This window comes from Phoenix dactylifera, unplaced genomic scaffold, assembly GCF_009389715.1.
Source record: "Phoenix dactylifera cultivar Barhee BC4 unplaced genomic scaffold, palm_55x_up_171113_PBpolish2nd_filt_p 000606F, whole genome shotgun sequence".
In the NCBI taxonomy this organism is placed as follows: Eukaryota; Viridiplantae; Streptophyta; class Magnoliopsida; order Arecales; family Arecaceae; genus Phoenix; species Phoenix dactylifera.
In genome coordinates, this window is record NW_024068002.1 from 151182 (window position 1) to 156996 (window position 5815).

Here is a 5815-nt window from a genome sequence, read left to right on the forward strand (position 1 = left end):
GGTTTGACGAGTTATCCATAACCTCCGTCATATCGAGATCCACGATAGAGGTACTGTATCATACGCTAACTACACTTAGAGGTTCATCCATTTTGCTGGGTTGCCACTATATGCTGCTAGGTATCACTAGTGGATTGTGAGACTCGAAGGCATTCACTTGGTGATCAATGAATCCTAAGAGAAGAGTTGAAATTGTTTCAACCCATTGAAAGGAGTTTCAATGATATTATAATAGAAATCATAATATATCTCACTACCAGATAGAATAGAACCTACAAGATCACACACATTAGTGGTTTTGAACGTTCCGACGGTTGGATTACGATTTAAAATCATCATAGATTTTGATTGTCAAATTGATTGACAATTGGTTTAACCCACTAAGGGTTAGTGAGTTAAAGAAGAAGGATTTGCAATTTGATTGCAATTTAATCGATTCAATTAGACCTAATTAAATTAGGCTTCACCTTGTTAGATAAGGATAGGAATGTCTAATTAATTAGAACTCCTTATTAGATAAGGAACTTAATTCATGAAGTCCAATTAGGATTCACATGAATCAAATTGGAGGACACATTGGATTCTAATTGGATTAGGATTCAATTGATCAAGTGGGACCATGTAATTCCTAATTGGATTAGGAGACCCATGCATGGAAGGCAGGAAGAGATCCCTTTCTTCATGTGTGTGAGGCAAAGAAGGAAAGAAGGAGGGGCGTTCGCCCCTCCTCCTTCTCACACGCCCAAAGGAAGGAGGGGCGTCCACCCTCCATTCCTTTTTGGTCCACACGCCAAGAGGAGGGGTGGATGCCCCTCCTCCTCCTCCTCGTTCATGCGGATTGCCACACTGTGCAAGCTCGGCCCTTAGATTCTCTCCAATCTCTTTTAAATAAGGGGTGTGATAGAATTAAGTAAGGGATGTGGCAGATTTTGGAGGGATGAATCAAGGAGTGATTTATCATTGAGATTATTCCTTATTTGTATGGGTATGAGATGCCTATAAAAGGGGGCCAGGCGTGAGGCATAGAAGAATTGGAGCTTTCATTCAGCCGCCCACCCCTTCCTCCTTCTTTCTGGTGTGAGCAAAAGAAAGAAGAGAAGAGGCGTATTCTTCTTCTTCCTCTTCGTCCTCCTTCTTCTTCCTCTTAAAGTAATTAAAGATTTGATTAAAGGAAGAGAAAATCAACCATCAAAGCGATCTCTACAAGGGAGCTAGCACCCCGGTGAGATCAAGGAGCTTAGAACGATCTACTTTGTGTGGATACCTGTAGAGGCCGGACGCTTGTGCAGCTTCAAGCGAACCAAATCCAATAATCATCAGATAGCGGTGAAGTTCTACCCGCTCAAACATAAAGATTAGATCTTTATAAATCCTTTACAATTAAGAATTGTACTAGATCTAAAAATTAATCTTGTCTTTAATTTTAATCTTTTCTTTAGATTTCATAAATCTGAGTTAGAGAACTCAAGAAAATTTTTGAAATCTACATTTTCTAGAATGTTCATGAGATGAACAACCCCATGCGTGTCCTTCCGCTGCGTTCGTTGCAACGTGTGCGGGGATAATCTGACAGTCGTATTGTACCACTCGAAGTAATCTTCCAACGACATCAACCAGTCTTGAAAACTGCTCGGATCCAAGCTCCCACTATAATCAGCGACGTCAACACGGACCCGCTTCGATGCTTCGTCAAAAGCATCATGATCCCATTGCTTATGCTGCTTCCAGTAAGAGTTCCCAAAATTCATCCCTATGCGAGGATTAATTTGTGGTGGTGCTTGAGGACCCCATGAAGGTGGCTGGGGAGGAGGACCCCTAGGTGGTCGAAACTCGGCTTCAGGGTCTTCTCCTGCTAGTGCCTCTTGATTTTCTGGATTGTCAGGGCCACCAGGTTTACCATGTTCCTCTACTCTAAAAAAACCTGATCCCAAACAGCATCCATCTTCTGCAAAAAGACAGCAACTTGGTTGGCAACGTCGACCAGCAACTCATCTCGTTGATGTTGTGATAGCCGACCGGTGTTGTAAGCACGACCACTCTTCGTACTCATGATGATGGCAACTCTCATGGAACCACCACTTTGATACCAAAATTGATGCAGAGGATGGGATAGAGAAGGATGAATTCAGAGAAAAGCATGACAATTTTGTTTTTTCTCTTGATGCGGATGCGGCTTGGGTGAGGATGGAAATGTTGAAGGCATGATAGAATGAGCGGAGGCGTTGCTAGATTGGGTGAAGGCGTACTAGATTGGGTGAGGACGTGGCTAGATTGGGTGAGTGAAGGAGTCTCACCTTCACTCAAACTCTCAAATATGTTGGCGTGGAAAGGACAAGATACGTAAGAGGATGGGTGGAGGAGTCTCACCTTCACTCAAACTCTCAATTAACTTGGCGTCTTACTAGGAAAAGGAGAAGCATCTTACTTCAAAAAAAAAATAAATTGAATGTTCAACTCAACTCTGCCGACTTTATTCATCATCCCTCTTTTTATAGTGCAAGAGTTTGGAAGTAAACAAAACACTAACAACCAGCTCTTATCCACTCAAGACTAGAAGTTTGAGATGATAAATCAAACTCAGACTTTAAACAAGGACTCTTTAACAATAAGATTTTTGAATGAAACAAGTAAACAACCAAAACAAAACAAAAGGACTCTCTAACTACATGGCAGAGAAAACGTGCTCCTGGTTGGCTTCACGCACGCTCTTGGTTGGGCTTCACCCGCATGCCTTTGGTTGGGCTTCATGCACGCTTGATTCCCATCATAAAGCATTGTTGATTAGTGATGTTTAAAAGCGTCCTTTGCATCAATACAGGGCGTGGACCAAAAATGTGGTAAAGTTATATTTTCACATCTATGTTTCCGATGCTTGTTCCATGCTTTCGAAAGCATCGGGACCAGTCACACCATTTTTTTTTCGTGTCCCTAAGTGACATAAAGTGCTGACAATGCTAGGTATTTTAATAGTGCATATATACTTATAGTAGCATTTTTTATGCCCATGCCAGCCGCGGACTCGGCTGAAATCATTGACGTGCACACAGAAGAAGAATTCCTGAAGGCACCGTGGTTTGTTTATTTCCATTCATCGGGCACCTCTTGGAGGTCTGAGTGTCCTCATGTGACCGTTAGGCCTGAAAGCTGCACCTAGTCAAAAGCCGTGCATTATGTCCAATAAATCTGACGCAGAATTGGTCGAAGAAGCGAAAAATGCGAAGGCAAAGAGGCGAAAGAACCTAAGCTATGTCTTTATCATCATTGCGTCCCGACAGAAGGCAAGCTCGCTGTCACAGTCAATAAACGTGGTAGCTTAAGATGGTAGGCTCTCCCACCGTTCCCATCTTTGACCTGGACTCTAGAGCCACGTTACATTACAATGACTTCATAAGTTTCTTTCTCATTTTAAACTCTATTTCTCAATAACCTAACCATCACTGGTTTCTTTTAAGAAAAGACAAAGATGCCTTGATCAAGTAAGATATACTAAGATTACATCGACCAGGGTCCATTTTAAAAGTCCAACTACGCCAGCGGGGCTCTCTTAATCTAAGATCTCCGAGCTGCATGTTCGGTGCCGGAACGTGCCTGATGACCAAGTCCAACCTCGTATTGCAGAAACCCATATAAATAAATAAATAAATAATCTAAAGACACCCGACCGGTTTGTGGCAAATCAGGCAGATACCGTTAACCTAGATATATACATATACGATTAAGATTAATTATGAATTAGAAACATGCAAGAAAAAACATAGATAAATGAATAAATAAATAAATGATAACGTTTTGAAGTAATGTCGTTACCAGAGCATCACGGCGGAGGCGAGAGACAGCCTGACGAATCCCCAATGGCTGGCGAAGGCCCTCAAGGAGAAACCCGACCAAGCCCGGCCGCAGGCTCCGCCGAAGATGTAGGCGAGCTGGCCGAGCACGATGAGCCACCAGGAGGCGTTGAGCACCACCGCCGCCCCGACCAGACCCCACCCCAGCCTCAGAATCAACAACCAGCTGAACAACGCGTGCAGCAGCAGCGCCACCACCGACACGACCGTCATCGCCATCATCCTGCTCTGCGCCTGCAGGAACTTGGCGATGGGGAAGTTCATCGCGTACGTACGCGAACAGCTGCGGGATCATCCACACCGAGAACGTCCCCGCCGCGCTCGCGATCTCTTCCGTCTGCCCGATGAGCCGCAGCACCGGCCCCGCGAACACGTAGAGCAGGCTCAGCAGCAGCGCCGTCGTGATCAGGATCACCCACGACCGCTGCATGTACACCCCCATCATGTCCAGCTGCCCCGCCCCGTACGCTTGCCCGCACAGCGTCTCCAGAGCACTCCCCATCCCCAACTCCACACAACGATCATGCAAAACTTTTAATTAATTTACACGTTTCTTATATAGGATATTTTTGTATCTGTTGTTACCATGATACCGAAGGAGAAGCCGGCGATGACGGAGTTCTCGACGGAGACGGCGGCGAGCTCGAGCGTGCCGACTTGGCCGGCGAACATCTGGGTGATGGCGCCCAAGGAGTACTGGCATATGGAGGTGAAGATGGCGGGGCCGTCGAGGTACCATAGCTTCTTGGACTCCACTTTGAACTCCCTCCAGAAATCTCCTGGTCCTCTTATGGAGCCGATATCTCCGAGCTCTCCGATCTCTGCCACGAAGACAGTTGACGGATGGGCGGCGATAGCGCTGCCATGCTCTTCGCTACAATCATCTTGACGAGAGCTCATGGAGAGCAGCGGTTCGCTCGTTGTGGCCATGCTTCCAAGGGCGACGACGGCCGATCGAATGCCTTTATTGCCCCTTTGTTTTCGGTTTGCTCTCGCTGGAAGATCATACACCACAAAACTACTAATCATGCAGGACCACTGCCATACACCAGCTAAATTGATGGAAGAGAGTGTAAAGTTCTCAAGTGGGGAAAGAGAAATGAAGAAAACCCAAGTAGAATGATTTTGGAGAAGAAAACAGAGCAGCTGAAAAAGAGGCCGCTAACTTCCTTATTTCTTCTGCTTACTTTCTTCTTACAAACAGTAATTATATATACAAATGATCCGTAACTGAATGAATAACAGATCAAATAACTAATTCACTAACTAACTGATTAACTGACTAACAGACTAACTAACAACTGAATTCAGTTTAGCTTCAGTTAAGCTTCAACTGTTTCAACTATAACTGTAATACAAGGTAATGTGTCTAAATGTTAACACTCCCCCTCAAGATGGAGTGTGTAAATTGTGAACACCCATCTTGCCAAGTAAAGTGTGGAATCTAGTAGCTCCCAGTCCTTTAGTCAGTAAATCAGCAAGTTGTCTGGTGCTGGACACATGTAGGGTTCGAACCATCCCTGATTGAATTTTATCTCTTATCATGTGACAATCTATTTCTATGTGTTTAGTTCTCTCATGAAATACTGGATTAGCTGCAATGTGCAAAGCTGCCTTATTGTCACAAAATAAGAGAGCTTCTTTCAAATGTGGAACATTCAAATCACCAAGAAGACTTCTTAACCAAGTGAGTTCACAACAAGTTGAAGCCATGGAACGATACTCTGCCTCTGCCGAAGACCTTGACACAGTATGTTGTTTATTTGATTTCCAAGACACAAGTGAGTTTCCAAGAAAAATGCAGAAACCTGTAACTGAACGTCGAGTATCGGAGCATGCTGCCCAATCTGCATCACAAAAAGCTTTTAGCTGCAATTCAGCAGTGGAAGAGAAGAACAATCCTTGTCCTGGTGTGGCCTTGAGATACCTTAGAACATGATAAGCAGCATCTAGATGAGGTTGCTTTGGAG

At 44.4% G+C, this 5815-nt stretch overlaps 1 pseudogene; it reads right to left on the bottom strand.

Moving 5' to 3' along the window:
* Positions 1-3676: 3676 nt before the first annotated feature.
* On the bottom strand, positions 3677-4910 carry LOC120106693 (annotated as a pseudogene).
* Between the last annotated feature and the right edge of the window lie 905 nt (positions 4911-5815).